Source organism: Haliotis rubra, unplaced genomic scaffold, assembly GCF_003918875.1.
Source record: "Haliotis rubra isolate DU_JTF1 unplaced genomic scaffold, ASM391887v1 Scf225, whole genome shotgun sequence".
In the NCBI taxonomy this organism is placed as follows: Eukaryota; Metazoa; Mollusca; class Gastropoda; order Lepetellida; family Haliotidae; genus Haliotis; species Haliotis rubra.
The window spans coordinates 521,636-540,508 of record NW_025766281.1 but is presented as its reverse complement, the minus strand read 5'-3'; the positions used below and the strand labels follow the sequence as shown (position 1 = coordinate 540,508).

The 18,873-nt window shown below is 42.4% G+C and overlaps 1 protein-coding gene across 1 annotated transcript in view; it reads right to left on the bottom strand.

The window, feature by feature from the left end:
• LOC124277651 (major facilitator superfamily domain-containing protein 4A-like) overlaps window positions 1-11,831 on the bottom strand; it is a 30,329-nt gene extending 18,498 nt beyond the window's left edge. The window contains exon 1 of the mRNA XM_046713378.1: window positions 11,785-11,831. The gene's annotated coding sequence lies outside the window, so the exon portion shown is untranslated. The remainder of the gene's footprint in view (window positions 1-11,784) is intronic.
• Window positions 11,832-18,873: the final 7,042 nt, after the last annotated feature.

Genomic DNA, 18,873 nt, shown 5'->3' with positions numbered 1-18,873 from the left:
GCTTTTAGCAATATTCTAGCAATATCACGTCGAGAAATGGGCTTTACACATTGTACCCATGGGGGGAATGTGTGTACGAAATAGCATGCAACTACGGAGACAAATACATAGGAGAGACATCACGCCCCATAGCCACCAGGATAAAAGAACACAAGACCGCTGTAGAAAAATCTGACATGAAATCTGCCCTTTCGGAACACCTCATCAAAAATCCCGACCACCACATTTCCTGGCAACAAACCAAGATTCTACACACCAACATCAACCACTGGAAAAAGAAACCCGGGTTTTCGGCGTGATGAGCGAAAGCTTTAACCACAAGGCTACCCCACCGCCCCTTTTGTGAAAGGTTGTACACCGTACTTTGTTAAGAGGCAGTGTTGTACAACAGTGTGTAAGCTGTTGCTTGTTAATTTAGTAAGGTGCAGCGGTGTCAGACAGAATGATCGGGGATACACGGGGCCTTTTTTTCAGAACCATTCTGTTTACAATCCAACGATGAACATACTAAAGGCTCTGAATGCACAATCTCATTTAGAAAGTGGTCAAATTAACATATGTTATATTCGGAATTACACTTTCCCAGTAAAGTACAGATACTAGTGCTTTTGTTGTGTTGAGTCCAATCCGGGAATAGAGCCCACACTCTCAGAATCTGGCACCTAATCGCCAGCACACAGAGTCAGCCGTCTAACCCGCTCAGCCACCGAAACTTCCACAAAAAATGGAAGTCGGACAACTGGTAGTCTAGACCACGGAATTTGTGCACCCCTCTGATCAGTGTAAATTGGCACGGCTCCCACGGCCAACAAAAGTACTAAAGAATCTGTACTTTACTGAGAAAGTGTAATCCCCAATATAACATATGTTATTCTAAAAGCTCTGCTACAATATACTGGAAAAAAATACTTCGCAGAAATTGTGTTATTTTCTTCTAACGTTACAATCCTTATTACAAATTAATCATAATTAAAGCATGCACCTATTTCATGTGTATAAATGTATTTTTGGCCAGTGGCCTTATACTGAAGTAAAATCTGCCTGTCTGTCTATATTTTCAGAACTATTTTCCTTCGTGTAGGATGTTTGACTAAATCAATGAAGATAAACGCACCTTCAAACAGGGGTATATTACGCGAAGGAATGTCACTTCGATATATACTGAACTCAAAAGAAACGTCACCTTTCAAAACCAAATGCAAAATTTTGCTCTTACAAGGTGGTGTTTTATTATGATTGTACCGTTTTGTTAACATGTTTTCAATCCAAATTGACAGTTATTACCAACATAAGTGTGTTTTCTGATGAAGAAACATATCGTCCAAACGCACATAAAAAGACAAACGTGGTAAAAGGTTCCGCATGACATTCACGAAAATGAAAATGCACGCTCATATATTTACAATCCTAACAATGAAAACCAGTCCTTAATTCGCCTGAAATCATTCTTGTTTTGACACAATCGCCATGCCACGACTTAAGAGAGATCAGAGAAACCATGCCTTGGGACGATTGCAAGTTGATCAGACTGCACGGAGGTTAGCCAATCATTTCAGTGTTCATGTTAGACAATCTACCGACTGCAGGAGCGGTATCAGGCCACTAACAGCACCCAGCACCCTTCAGTAACAAGACGACGTCAAGACCCACAGATTGTGCGCAAACACGATTTTCGATTTTGATTTTAAAAATTATTGTCCAAACACTGATTCGAACCCCTGTGGTTGCGCAAGCATCTGCAGGATCGCTTCCCCAGAGCGACAGAAACAGCACGCCAGACCATTGGGACTCACAACAGACCCATTAATGCCGATACAGTGCGTCGATGTTTGCGCGAAAGAAACCTCTTTTGTCACAGACCATATCGTGGTCCTGTCCTCACCGCTCGTCACCGCCCAAACCGACTGCAATGGTCAACTCAGTATCGAAATTAGCGTTATCGACAATGGAGATCTGTGCTATTTCTGATGAAAGCCGATATTGTGTTTCGGCTGCCGATGGCAGAGTGAGAATATGGCGAAGGCGTGGGGCACTGTTTTCCTAGGAGGGTATTTTGTAAAGAGACTGGTGGGGTGGTCCAAGCATCATGGTGTGGGGTGCAATCGGTCTGAACCAGAGAGCTGGCACTGTGGTGTTCCAGAATCTCGGTCCAGGATGAGGAAATGACATAACATCTGCTCGCTATATTGACCAAGTCATAAAACTCCACGTTGTACCATATTTTGGACGTCATAGAAATCACATCTTCAAGCAAGACAACGTGCGTGCCCACACTGCTAGAGCAACATTGGACTTCCTAAGACAACATGGCATCCAAATCCTACAATTTCCTGCAATCAGCTCGGATTCAAGTCCAATAGAACACCTTTGGGACGAGATTGAAAGAAGACTGAATGACCTCCAACCAAGACCGACAACTGCGGCTGGACTCGGTCAGGCATTTTGCAGAGTATGGACCCAAGTGCCTATGGCCTTCATCAACAGGTTGATTCATTCCATGTACAGACAATGCAACGCCATCATCGATGGCCACACACGATACTGACTTTGGGGTATCTTAATGGTACCATTTTTGGTGATTTTGGCTGTGTGAACTCTAAATGTGATCACCGAAAATGTTTTAACCATGATTGTCAAGTTTGAACTCAATCCTCCATTTTGATGGTTAATTAGAGTGTCGGTGTGACGTTTCTTTTGCAGTTCTGTATATATCGAGATTGAATTTTGAAAAAGGCATGTGGATAATACTACACTCTTTGACAGCTTACTAAGGATCGAAACAGTTCATGTCAGTATCATAAACTTCAACTTAAGTAAATATGAAAATCACCTGAGAGGTATAGTTGTTTTCCTTGTGTCTATCGGCATGTGTACACGGCACTCAGGAAATACTTACATTAGTGTATTTTTGACGCGAAGGGGATTATCATACTGTCGTGTATTGTTGTTTTCGTAAATATATATAGGTTATCACACGAGAGTGGTTTGGGATTGTTAATATCCTGCATAAGGAATAAACATTGTATTTAGCCAGGGATAATCTTCAACACCCCGTTATATAGTCTCCCTGATTTAGCGAAGCCTTGGTGAGCCTTGACGAACTAAATACGTAGTGTTTATTCCTAATGCAGGGCATTAACCATCCCAAAAGACACTCGTGTGATAACCTATTTGTCATACAATATCATTCTAAGTTTATAAGTTAAAAAGAAATGCGATTTCAATTGCGACAAATCATAAAACTAAACTTCGTGGAATGTGCACAGATATCTATGACGTCACAGATATGCGCGTAGTAATACGTTACGTCACACGCTCGGAGACACAATTTTCTTCTGATCACTCAACTGACTGCGTTTTAAGTCATCAAGTTCCAAGTAAGTTTTTTTAATGTTAAAGCACGTATTGTTGTCTACAAACCTTAGCTTACGTTTGAAAAATAACAACAAACGTGTGTTGAACTTCAGAAACCTTCAATAACCAGACATACCCAAACCTTTAATGAACAACAAATACACTTTAATGTTCGCGTGACATTCTGCACCTGGATTCCTGTGCCGTCTGCTCGCTAACACTGACAGTCGACGTTGAAGTCCCCATATTTCTGAACCATATAATACAAATGGTTGTATTTGCAATCGGGCATCAAAAGTTTAAAAATAGACCTGGTGTTAACATTCCAGTCTTGTAAATAATCGGTGTTAACTGGAAAAGAGCTTTCTTCTAGCGCGTAGGGAGAGATCATAAACACTTCTTTTCATATTGAAGGTATGATAAAAACGAACACCGAGATACGTGTAACAATCAACTGTTTTCACAAGTTGATTACCAAGAAACCATTTATCTTTTTGAGAAATTTTACCGCCCCTCCGAAAAATAACTACATTGGTTTTGTCGAGATTTACTGAGAGTTTCCATTCCTTTGTGTAATTATCTAGAATGTTAAGTTGTCTTTGTAATCCACCACTGTATCCCATCAGAGATATTCCCCTGTAATTATCTGGGTTACTAGGGTCTCCCTTTTATGCAGTGGAATAATGATAGAACGTGACCAGCTAGCGGGAAAAGTGCCGCTGTTAAAAAGATAATGGAAGCATTTTATGAGAAAAGGCATAGTTTCATTTTGCGATTTTAACATTTCTATAATAACATTATCAGGTCCAGCTGCCTTCCCCCTCTTTAAATGTCTTATAGCTTCCCTTATTTCCGTTTCTGTTATTAACACTTGTTCATCAACGCTATCGTCGTAATCGGAGTATATGGTATCATCTTCAATTGTAGTGGCATTGTTGTTGAATATCTCAGTATTTGCAAATAGATTTTTGAAGTGTCCGAGCCATTCAGATTTAGAAATAAGAGAAGTTATCTTTTCCCGATTCTCTAGCGATCGTTTTTGTTTCCAAAATTTTGAAGGAGATTTTGATTTACAAAGATTATCTAGTCGTACTTTAGCGAGATCAGATATATATTTTCTGCAACAATTAAGTCTTATATGCATTCCTCTGTCTACAATAAATTGCGCGGTGATAATCAGTGTGCTTAGTTCTAAACTGCCTTAGGGCTCTGCGCGCTGCTCGTTTTGCATTTATGCATTGTGGATTTGTTGACTGACGTTTCCAGGTAGTTCAATTTAAATATAATTTTTTTCATACAATCCGCGGAGTCTATTATAATATTTACAAAGTCATCAATAGCAAGATTCACGTTCACTTCGATTGTCTCGCTTAAACTCTCGCCATAGGTCAACAGCCGTTCCTGTAAATTGTGAATATATGTTTCAGAAAGAGATCAGAATCATTCCAAATGATCTTTTCGTCAACAATTTACATGTTAACTCCAATGGAAAATGGTCAGAATTCAACATGTCTCCTACACTGAACTTATCAATATGCTTGAAGAAATTTGGTGAACAAATGAAGTAATCATTTACACTTGTGCCTTGATGACCACAGTAGGTAAATTCCCCTTCGCTATCCCCATTTACTCCCCCATTTACAAGAAATAGGCCAAACGCGTAGCAAAAATCAATCAGGTACTGTCCAAACTTATTGATAACTTTATCACGAGATTTACAATCATTAACTATGGTATCGTCTTCCTCTGGCCAGGGTAGATGATTATTATCATTTTCATCATCATTTTCTTGAACTTTTGGGTTATTCATTTCTCCGGTTCTAGAATTCATGTCGCCACAAATTATAGTGTGAGAGTCCTGAATAATTGGTGAATTGTCTGAAATTAATTCTTCTTAATATTCTAAGCTACACTTAATATTGGAACCACCGTAGTAAGAAGACCCAGATGGTGGAATATACGTACATATCAAATTCACATGACTATCCAACTTAAACAATTCTTTTGACAAGTGTAATCATAATAAATTATCTTGTGTGGATGGGATCAGTATACAGAATTTACTGTAGGACTGGTGTATGCATACACATACACCACCACATAGACGACCGTAGTCGGATACTTTAATGGACTGTAAAAAATGTCATAGTTTACTAACCAATTATTCGGGATAGACACGACAAATGTTTCAACAAGACATATTACCTTATATTGTCGAAGGTATTAAATGAAGTTAAAGTCACTGATTTTACTCAACAGCCCGTTGACATTCCAACATAAGACAGAAAAAGATTGTTCCTCCACACTGTTCACGTGTACTTTAGTTTCGGCGGTGCTAACTTCGGCTGTTCCCAGTAGTAAACTATCCGGGCTTCGGCCAGTGTCCTAACTGAACGTTTCACGTTCACGTCTGTCGTGTCTAATGCTTGCCACGGTTCGCTTTCTTGCTGTTCCACGTTGCGCAGGTGCGTCATTATCCGTGCGTTGTTTGGTTACCAGTTGGCCGTTCTTGAAGAATCCGTATTTTCCGGTTCCTTGCAGTTCCTGTAGTTGTCGGCGTTGCCGCGTAGTTGGGTCGCTCGAGATCCCATATCCAGCTTCTTTGAGATCGTTACGTGCTTTTAGCGGTCTGACCTTGTCATCCGAGACCTGCAACTTTGCATCACAGGGCGTGGTTTTGTAGCGTTAACGCGTCGCGCCCCTAGACGGTGGGCACGTATGACGTCGGTGGACTGCTAGGTCTTAAACGTCACATGTTCGTTGAAAATTGACAGCATGGTTTGTTTACAGGCCATATATTTCTCACCTTCTGACTCGGGGATACCGTAAATAATTACATTATCACGACGACTGATCGATTATTGTCTATCCAACTCTTCATCAAACTTAGATAATTTTTCGCTCATTTCATCTACCTTATCATTCACAGCATCGATGTCAGAATATATCAAGTCCTGGTTTTGCTTCATTTTGTTGATATCAGACCGTATTTCCTTGACTGCGTTTTCAAGTTGTCCACATGTCGAATTTATAGATTGCACTTCGGATTTTAGTGAAGAGATTTCTGATTTTACCTCGCGTAGTTCATTCATTAAAACATCAGTGGACCCGGGTTAGTTTCAATATAATTCGAACACATGAGTATCTGAGTGATGACCCTGGCTGGTGACACGTCGCCTCAGAAAAATAATAATGTCTGACGTACGAAGCTTGTGACGTCACATGATACACAAAGAAATATATTTTCGTTTGGTATATATTGTTCAAAATTCATTTTTTCATACAGATGCAAAATACAGAACGAAGCTTGTAGGTGAAGTGTGAACAATAGAGCACAAATCAAAAAGCCTGAAGTTCATATCGGTCCCGACCTTGAATGGCGTGTACTCACAGTCTCTCGCTAGTCTGCCGGGTACCCACAGTTGGGTGAAAGTTCCGATACGAGCTCGGTACAAATCGATATTCACCATTTTCGATCCAGATATAATGAATACACTAATGTATAGTTCCTCACATGAAGATGTGTCTTCAGAAAGCCTTTGTAGACAAAATATTAAAGTTTTGTCTGCTCCTCGTCTCACATGCTGTCTACACACCAGGGGCACATAACTCTATCTGAATCATACATCACACCTACATTCTATATTGACAATGATGATTTTCTATGATGGCGGTCGTGGTCAATGCATTCCTCTGTATATTTATTATATTTAGTATTTATTATATTTATTTTTTATATATACTTATATAGCGCCAATATCCAGATCACCTGCTGAAAGGTGCATTGTTTTTCCCTCGATCATTGGATGTCAGTCTCAAACGGCACAATGTATTATCAATCTCAACACCCTGGGGACCATACAACTCTTGCAGCCACTAGGCTCACTGAGTTAATGTGGCTTTCCCATCCTTACGAGGTTCCCATTCACAGCTGGGTGGACTGGGACACATAGTCACAGTATTTTGTCCAAGTTTACTGCACGTTGCTGTACCCGCAACTAGGTGTTTGCACGTATTCATGTGGCCACCATCTGGTCATATACCAACGGATTCGTGGGTTCTTTTAAGTGCACAGGACAGTGTACTGCACACTAGGGGTTGTGGCAATACTGAGAGAGTCTGCACGCAGAGTTGACTCCAAGGTTTTTACACCCGGTCACAGGTGGGCTCGATCCCGTCACCTCAAGCTCGCTGGATCACTAGCCTGGCGCCTTAGCCAGCTCGCCCACAATGTCCCCAAATGTTGACGTCATTCAATTGTTATCGTGACGTAAAGTTTGAATGATGTCGCACTCGAACGCCGTCGTAGCTGAAGACTGTCGACGTCATTTTACAGTTACGCTCTTCGAAGACGGTGGTCGTGAATAATTTACTCAGTTCTCAATGAGATCTCACAAAGATAATTAACTCTGTTAGAAATGACAGTGAGTGTCACACTCATTCGTGCTCGAGAAATATGGAACTCTGACACTCGCTTGCTAAACTCGTTGTGAAACAAATGCTGGTAAAATAATCTCTTATCTGTATAATTGTTAATAAATTAATAATGTTAGATTACAAAGTCTTTAACAAGTCACATCCAGATGTTACACTCACAAACAGTCAGGATATTCCAGACGCTTGTGTGCAATTTCACATGTCTGCATACCAGCATGCGACCTAGATTGTTTGAAGCTTATGCTTAAATAGCACATTTATGCAGCACGGGCCGAATGGTTGATGTCAAAGTCTTGGCAAAACAAGTTCTGTGGTTGTACATTCATGTAGCGTTGGTTTGATACCCCATCGTTAGCAGAGTTATACGTAGACAAACATAATTGTTTTTGTCTTTTAATCAGTTGGAGTTAAACGTCAGGCAAGTAGCAAGTCATTTTTTTCGTGTAAGCCCGATCGGTTGCAAAGCTGTATATTTAGATTGTTTTGAGAGCGTGCCCACCTTTCATTTCCAAAGTCATGTGTAAGCCAGGGCTTTTTTGTATAATGGAAGCTACGGCCCTGGTCGAGTCTGGACCAGACAATCCAGTGATGAACAGCACGAGCATCGATCTAAGCCAACTAGAATACGATGATGAGGTCGCTTTGTGGTGGGGTCTTGGCGAATAGCTACCGAACCTGGATGTGACCGACAAGTATTTGCCGAGTGTTCTGTTACGTTTGTGTGTTGACGCAGCCGCGAATGAAAATCTCATAATCACCGATACACAAGATTGGATACATTGACAACTCAGTCGATTCACTAGATACTAATATCATGCGTCAAACTAACATACATCGTATAATTATTTTTCATCTTCCTACTGATGTTACTTTGTCACACAAACGTCTTTAGTTTCACTTTCTGATTAGAATAAGCTACTCAACGACAAAACAGGTGGTCGACAGCGTTCCAGCAAACAGCAGAAATCATGATGTTTCTGACTGCAGTAAGATGTTATCACTTCTTGACGGCCACAGCAATCAGAAATGACCTGCGGAACGTTTCTACTGGAGGCGTAACCCTGTCTCTAATGCTAGTCCCCGACATCAAAGGCATGCTCATGCGTCCCACTTACCCAGCATCACAGGCAGGCACGTTCAGATTGAGCTGTTTTTCCCATAAATAAACATATCACAAACACATGTAACTTTTGACCAGGGTCGACAACAACACTAAAACGTTGTCGCAAACAATGAAATTTCTCTTTAGAGAATTTTGTGCCAGTCAAGTGTTTTCAATCTGTCAAGGAATTCCTTCAAGATATCGCTAGCAACTTCACAAGCTTTTGAAAGCCTAGTCGAAATGTTGAAAAGTACGCCCAAATACTAATTTCAGACCTATCGTCCCTCCATGTGCTTAACGTCCGTGAAGATTCTTGTCGTAAGAGGTGACTAACGGGATCGGGTGGTCAGACTCGGGCTGACTTGGTTGATATATGTCATCGCATCCCAATTGTGTAAGCCTATGCTCATGATGTCAATCACTGGATTGTCTGTTCCAGACTCGATTATTTACAGACGCCGTTATATGCACTCTTCAAAAGAAACGAAAAGGTGATTATGAGAATATTGGACTCATGTAGCTGCGGCAAAACAATCCAAATATACTATTTCTTTCCAAAACGTCATCTGTGTGTGATTGTAAACAGCTTCAGCGCCAAAACGCGGCAATTTTAACTTTTCCCCTTGTTTTAGAAGCGTTTGAAGAAATATTCGCCTAAACGTCACCAAGAAAACATGCAAAGCAAAATGCACGTGCAAGTAAGCGGAAAAGCATGCGGCATCGGTCACTATAAAAAGCCAACGTTGAGTTTAATTTTGTCATTCTGATTTGCCTGGAAAAGAGGAAATCATCATGGCAAGACTGAGTGCCGCCAATCGAAACATCGCCATAGGCCGCCTTGAAGCTGGGGAGTCGCATTCTCAGTTGCCCGACATTTCAACGTTCATCTGAGCACCATATCTCGTCTTTGGGATCGTATATTGCAGACCAATTCCGCCCAAGATCGCCCTAGAAGCGGTCGTCCAGTAGTTACCACCGTAACCCAGGACCGCTACATCGTTTTGCCACAACCGTGGAGACTGCCCAACGCATCCCTGGTTTAAGAAGAATTTCCGCCCAAACTGTCAGGAATCCATAGCGTGAAGTGCGGATTCCACCATGAAGTCGAGTTGTCGCCCTTGTTTTGAGAGACTTCCAACAGCACAATCGCTTGCGGTGGTGTCGTAGAGTCCAGAACTGGAACCTTAGAGGCTGGAGGCGAGTCTGTTTCAGTGATGAATCGCGATTTCTACTTCACCGGCGAGATGGAAGACAGCGTTTTTACCGTCGGAGAAATAAACGTTTTGCCTCTAATTACACTCGCCAGGTCGACAGTTTCCACAGCTTACAATTGCACGTTGTCACAATATTGCCACTACGCTATAATTTCGTTGTTACAACGTTATTCTGTGGACTCCCATTTACATCCCTCATGACGAAAATACCCGTCAACTGCATAGCCCTCATCAACTACATACACGTTAACTGCATAGCCCTCATCAACTACATACACGTCAACTGCATAGCCCTCATCAAGAACATACACGTCAACTGCATAGCCCTCATCAAGAACATACACGTCAACTGCATAGCCCTCATCAAGAACATACACGTCAACTGCATAGCCCTCATCAAGAACATAGACGTCAACTGCATAGCCCTCATCAAGAACATACACGTCAACTGCATATCCCTCATCAAGAACATACACGTCAACTGCATAGCCCTCATCAAGAACATACACGTCAACTGCATATCCCTCATCAACTACATACACGTCAACTGCATATCCCTCATCAACTACATACACGTCAACTGCATATCTCTCATCAAGAACATACACGTCAACTGCATATCCCTCATCAAGAACATACACGTCAACTGCATATTCCTCATCAAGAACACACACGTCAACTGCAGATCCCTCATCAGCTACATACACGTCACCTGCACAGCCCACATCAACTACATACACGTCAGCTGCATTCCCCTCATCAACTACATACACGTCAACTGCATATCCCTCATCAAGAACATACACGTCAACTGCATATCCCTCATCAACTACATACACGTCAACTGCATATCCCTCATCAAGAACATACACGTCAACTGCATATCCCTCATCAACTACATACACGTCAACTGCATATCCCTCATCAACTACATACACGTCAACTGCATATCCCTCATCAAGAACATACACGTCAACTGCATATCCCTCATCAACTACATACACGTCAACTCCTTCTCAATCATCAACTACATACACGTCAACCGCATATCCCTCATCAAGAACATACACGTCCACTGCATATTTCCCCTCAAGAACATACACGTCAAGTGCATAGCTCCCATCAACTACATACACGTGAACTGCATATCCCTCATCAAGAACATACACGTCCACTGCATATGCATATCCTCATCAAGAACATACACGTCAACTGCATATCTCTCATCAACTACATACACGTCAACTGCATATCCCTCATCAAGAACATACACGTCAACTGCATATCCCTCATCAACTACATACACGTCAACTGCATATCCCTCATCAAGAACATACACGTCAACTGCATATCCCTCATCAACTACATACAAGTCAACTGCATATCCCTCATTAACTATATACAGTTTAGCTAGCACTCTATGATTGTTAATATTCCCGTACACCCATACAATGTGAAAGTAAATTCTATTTTAATACATGAATGATGTATAACACAACATGTACTTCCAAGTACAATCAGTACAATTGTATAATCACGCGATATCATGGTTCTGTATTCCAAATACAGCTCCATTAGTGTATTGTTGCAGAATATTGGCCAGCCAACAATATATGTCTTTGACAGAGTGAGTAAGACCTTTTCACTGAAATACAACAAACTGTTAAGAATATTTACCTGCTAACGACCTGATTCCGAATGTCATCTGGGCAAGTCTACAAGCCACGTTGGATATATGTATGACTAATAGCTTGAATAATATGGTGACAGATGGCGCCATCCTTTGTTATTGTTCATCACGTGGAAAGTTAATACATGGCAGACCAATCGTGAAAACAAGGGGTAATTAGTTGAGAATATTATGTGTGTATAGTTTGGTTTTGTTAAATTAGATGATATCATTCCACTATACTGTTTCATTACATGACAGGGAAGATTCCTACCAGAGTGTTTATGTTCTTCAACTGAGTACCCAGGCTGTAGGATAACAGGGTTGCCATATTGTTTGTAAACAAGCCACAGAAGAAACATCCGGGTCACATGCAGAACAGTGAAAATCACCACTGTCCATTAACACTGACGTATATATCAAGCATGCTTTTAACACAGCTATTAGCATACGTACAAACATGACAATAATAAATGCAGTTATAAAGCACAGCAACAAATCAAAAAAATGAAATTATATTCAAAAATGTACATCAATATATATGCAAATCTAAACGATTCCAGTAGTCTTCTCTCTATACACCTTTTGTATTATAGCATTTCCCCCTGTTATCTTTCAGTCTTTCTCTGTCTCTGTTTCTAATAATTGCTTGTGATGTAATTAGTTATTGTAAATGTCTTCGGAGAGGGGTTTAATAAGTTGAAAGAACTTGTCCCCGATCCTTTTCACATTGTGAATAAAATATGTTTCAACTAAAGCACAGCAATTCAGAGAGTTTATCGCTGGAGCTTGTAGTATTGATAAAACAGGTATGTCTCTAGCTGACATGAAAGAACAACGTATGCGTATTTGTTACATATCATGAACAAGACAGATATATGTATAATAACAGCAGCTCTATTTGTTGTTGGTCTGGTTAAGTCTGTGTAGCTAAAAATGTGTTTGATAGAAGCATGCGAACGTTCACACCCTGTACAGCAAGTAAAATAGCTGACGTTGATAAGTGAGTGAGTGAGTGTAGCTTTACGCCGCACTCAGCAATATTCCAGCTATATGGCGGAGGTCTGTATATAATCGAGTCTGGACCAGACAATCCAGTGATCAACAGCATGAGCATCGATCTGCGTAATTGGGAACCGATGGCATTTGACCACCCGATCCCGTTAGTCGCCTCTTACGACAAGCAGCCTCCTGATCCTCTAAAGGGGCAGTCCAAGCCATTCCTCGTGTAAAGCAGCTTCCAAATGGGCCAGGATCTGTACAAGAGGATCCCTTTGTTGCACAAGACGACCACTCATGCCCCAGATATGCTCCAAAGGGTTAAAATCGGGACTCATTCAATCGTGAGATATGTCAGGGGGTGCTTGATTAAGTTATTTGTGTATATACTAATTCAGATTCGGATGACTTGTATGTTGAAAACGCTTACATAGATATGTTTTATACGGCTTTTAGGAATATTCCAGCAATGTCACTGTGTTCTAAAGTGGACACCAGAAATGGAATTGAAACAAAAACAAAAAAACGGGAATCATACCTGGGCCTTGATGTGACAAGCGAATGGATTTTACCATAAGACTTCCCAACTGCTGAAAAATAACGGAAACACAATTTGAATGAGTGAATGAGTGAGTTTAGTTTTTCACCGCTTTTAACAATACAGTGGAATATGTCAAACCCGGACTCTGTGTAATCCGGTTTTCTCCATAATCCGGATTACTCTCTAAGTCACTCAAAATTGTTCTTAATTTATCATTAAAGCTTGCTTTATAATCCGGACTCTCTCAGTTACGGATTGCGGACTAATAACAATCAATGAGAACAATGCTTTGTAATTTGGACGTACCTGACTAAACACTTAAGTCCGTTGAATAAAGATCTCCTTTACTCCGTTAATCGCGACCACCACAGACCACAAGACAACAGGCAGTTACCGTTACCGTTCTATTTCACTGCCCCCTTACGTGGGAACCTGTGTTTGCTTTCTTTTTTATATCATAACGATCACTGTTGGTATCAATAACGAGACGATAAAAAAGAATGTTTCAATTAGTTGCAGTGAAATCGTGTGTCCCTCGTATATTTATAACTTCGGCCAGTATTATTCACAGCAATCACTATCATATTGCGTCGACTCACGCCTAGTAAATAAGGTGTAGTTGACAGAACAAGGATGCGTATACATACATATTTAATTTCGCTAAAAGCCATATTTAGCTTAGCTGGACGATATTGTATTCTAGCAATATCACAGCGGGAGACACCACAAATGTGCTTCCCACATTACACCCATGTGGGGAATCGAACCCGGGACTTCTGCGTAACGAGCGTACGCTATAACCACTAGGCTACCCCACCGCCCCCACTTTGAATGACCTACCTCGCAATGTGTATCCGGAACAGAATTAATTTTAGTGATTGCTTGCGGCGTAAGTCGAAACCAGCTGACGTCTCCTATTAGCATACTACACTCCGGAGTTGTCATCTTTGTAGCGTTGTCGAACATTAATCCTCTGGGATCAATACGACCTTGTTGTGTATGTTTTACGTCTAAAGGCAAATACAAGCTGTTATGACAATATTTGTAACTCATATGAAGAGTGAGTGAGTGAGTTTAGTTTTACGCCTATTTTAGCAATATTCCAGCAATATCACGGCTTGGGACACCAGAAATGGGCTTCACACATTGATAGCCAGCGCTTTAACCACTAGGCTGCCCCAGGCTTCGTATTTGCAACGCAACGTATTTTCACATATTGTATGCTACAAAATGTACCTAATTTTACATATGTATTGTATGCTTAAACAATGTATCCTTTTTTTACATATGTATTATATACTTAAACTATGTACATGTACCTACTTTACATATGTATTGTATGCTTAAACAATGTACCTACTTTTATATACAGTCAATCCCGATAGTTAATCGCTGTAACTATTTAAATATTATTATATGCTTAAACAATGTACCTATTTTGATTCAATATTGAACAATTCCTTTATTCCGCACATCATATCTAAACATAGCACAACAATACATTAGGTGACATAGATAATGGATAATGTTACACAAACATTATACATATGATGAACACATTTCGCATACTAGCACAATAAAATGAAAATACATTTACCTCTTTAAAATCCATGAACAAACTCTATCGGCAATCGATAGATATACTAGTACATGCCGCCATTTTGAATCTTATTAATATACAAACAAAAAGATGATCTCACTTCTGAAAAAAGTCTGACATTAACGTTTGTTTCTGTGAATTTCCCTAACATTTATCCACAAATTCACGGACGCTTGCCAAGTGGGAAAAATGTTCGTTGTTTGTGCCTGGAACCGAATCGAGAAATTCCTCCAGTCCTTCACAGAACTTTATCGCTTCCGATACGGATGGTGGTGGTTTGACGGCAGGGTGTGTCTCGTCTTCATCATCAGCAGGGAATGGTCGGGACCGACAGGTACTTCGTGTTATGCATTATATTCGAGACACCGGCATTCGTAGTATATATGCTTAAACAATGTACCTATTACACATTTTACTGTATATATATTGTATGCTTAAACAATGTACCTATTTTCACATATGTATTGTATGCTTAAACAATGTACCTATTTTTACACATGTACTATATACTTAAACAATGTACCTATTTTTGCGTATGTATTATATACTTAAACAATGTACCTATTTTTACATATGTACTATATGCTTAAACAATGTACCTAATTTTACACATGTAGTATATGCTTAAACAATGTCAATGCACTCGTTTAGAACAGTTGATGTTTTTGTCTTTTATTTCCAACTGTAACTTGGCAGTTGACTGATTATGCATAGCTTCTGAAACATTTTTCGCGTTGACATGTATATGTTATTACTCCGTGTCATGCATGTACTCACTAGTCGCTGGCCTGGTAGGGCCACGACTATTTACAGGCTGTAACACATGGTATAATTCGGAATACATTCGGAATACATTTCCTCCGTAAAGTACAGATTCTAGTACTATTGCTGGGTTTAGTCCTATTCGTGATATGACCCAACACTCTCAGACACCTAATCACCAGCAAAAAAGGGACAGCGATCTTACCACCACAGCATTCACAAGCGTTCGCCATTCAGATGGGAAATTTCCGATTGTCTCTCCCAATGACAGTTACTTTATCTGTATCTTTTACATATGATACAGTGTTCACAGTCCTCACGTTGGGAATGTGGTTGGAGTGGAGTTTGTGTTTACGTCGCACTCAGCGATATCCCAGTTACATGGCGGCGGTCTGTAAATAATCGAGTCTGGACCAGACAATCCAGTGATCAACAGCATGAACATCGATCTACGTAACTCGGATACGATGATATGTGTCAACAAAGTCAACGGGCCTGACCACCCGGTCCCGTTAGTCGCCTCTTACGACAAGCACGGGTTAATGAAGATCAATTCTAACGGATCTTCAAAGGTCCCTGTTGTCAAGGGCCCAAAGGTCCCGGTTGTCAAGGGCCCAATTGGGTGTCATGTATGAAGCCAATTTCTTGTGTCTTCTGCCGTGTTTGCTGTATGGGATATTCTCTTTTAGAGATTCTGTGTTCGAACTCCTCTCGTTGAGATTGGTGTGTTTGAAGCACGTGATCGTCAAGTACCGGGTTCGATTCCACAGTGCTATGTGTGAATCCAATTTCTAGTGCTGGAATATTGCTAAATGTGACGTAAAACCCAGGTCACTCACACTCCTTGACGGTTTTCACAGCAACCACAGCTACTTCCCAACAGCAACCACAGCTACATCCCAACAGCAGCCACAGATACAACCCAACAGCAGCCACAGATACATCCCAACAGCAGCCACAGCTACTTCCCAACAGCAGCCACAGCTACATCCCAACAACAGCCACAGCTACATCCCAACAGCAGCCACAGCTACATCCCAACAGCAACCACAGATACATCCCAGCAGCAGCTACATCCCAACAGCAGCCGTAGCAACATCACAACAGCAGCCACAGCTACTTCCCAACAGCAGCCACAGCTACATCCCAACAGCAGCCACAGCTACATCCCAACAGCAACCACAGCTACATCCCAACAGCAGCCACAGCAACATCCCAACAGCAGCCACAGCTACATCCCAACAGCAGCCACAGCTACATCCCAACAGCAGCCACAGATACATCCCAACAGCAGCCACAGCTACATCCCAACAGCAGCCACAGCTACATCCCAACAGCAGCCACAGCAACATCCCAACAGCAGCCACAGCTACATCCCAACAGCAGCCACAGCTACATCCCAACAGCAGCCACAGATACATCCCAACAGCAGCCACATCAACATCCCAACAGCAGCCACAGCTACATCCCAACAGCAGCCACAGATACAACCCAACAGCAACCACAGATCCATCCCAACAGCAGCCGCATCAACATCCCAACAGCAGCCAGAGCTACTTCCCAACAGCAGCCACAGCTACTTCCCAACAGCAGCCACAGCTACATCCCAACAGCAGCCACAGCTACACCCCCAACAACAGCCACAGCTACATCCCAACAACAGCCACAGCTACTTCCCAACAACAGCCACAGCTACATCCCAACAGCAGCCACAGCTACATCCCAACAGCAGCCACAGCTACATCCCAACAACAGCCACAGCTACATCCCAACAGCAGCCACAGCTACTTCCCAACAACAGCCACAGCTACATCCCAACAACAGCCACAGCTACATCCCCAACAGCAGCCACAGCTACATCCCAACAGCAGCCACAGCTACATCCCAACAACAGCCACAGCTACATCCCAACAGCAGCCACAGCTACTTCCCAACAGCAGCCACAGCTACATCCCAACAGCAGCCACAGCTACATCCCAACAGCAGCCACAGCTACATCCCAACAACAGCCACAGCTACACCCCAACAGCAGCCACAGCTACATCCCAACAGCAGCCACAGCTACATCCCAACAGCAGCCACAGCTACATCCCAACAGATGCCACAGCTACACCCCAACAACAGCCACAGCTACATCCCAACAGCAGCCACATCAACATCACAACAGCTAGCTACTTCCCAACAGCAGCCACAGCTACATCCCAACAGCAGCCACAGCTACACCCCAACAACAGCCACAGCTACATCCCAACAGCAGCCACAGCTACTTCCCAACAGCAGCCACAGCTACATCCCAACAGCAGCCACAGCTACATCCCAACAGCAGCCACAGCTACATCCCAACAGCAGCCACAGCTACATCCCAACAACAGCCACAGCTACACCCCAACAACAGCCACAGCTACATCCCAACAGCAGCCACAGCTACATCCCAACAACAGCAGCCACAGCTACATCCCAACAGCAGCCACAGCTACATCCCAACAACAGCCACAGCTACATCCCAACAGCAGCCACAGCTACATCCCAACAGCAGCCACAGCTACTTCCCAACAGCAGCCACAGCTACATCCCAACAACAGCCACAGCTACATCCCAACAACAGCCACAGCTACATCCCAACAGCAGCCACAGCTACATCCCAACAGCAGCCACAGCTACATCCCAACAGCAGCCACAGCTACATCCCAACAGCAGCCACAGCTCAGCCACAGCTACATCCCAACAGCAGCCACAGCTACATCCCAACAACAGCCACAGCTACATCCCAACAGCAGCCACAGCTACATCCCAACAGCAGCCACAGCTACATCCCAACAGCAGCCACAGCTACATCCCAACAGCAGCCACAGCTACATCCCAACAGCAGCCACAGCTACATCCCAACAGCAGCCACAGCTACTTCCCAACAACAGCCACAGCTACTTCCCAACAGCAGCCACAGCTATCCACAGCTACATCACAACAGCAGCCACAACTATTTCCCAACAGCAGCCACAGCTACTTCCCAACAGCAGCCACAGCTACATCCCAACATCAGCCACAGCTACATCCCAACAGCAGCCACAGCTACATCCCAACTACATCCCCAACAGCCACAGCTACATCCCAACAGCAGCCACAGCTACTTCCCAACAGCAGCCACAGCTACATCCCAACAGCAGCCACAGCTACATCCCAACAGCAGCCACAGCT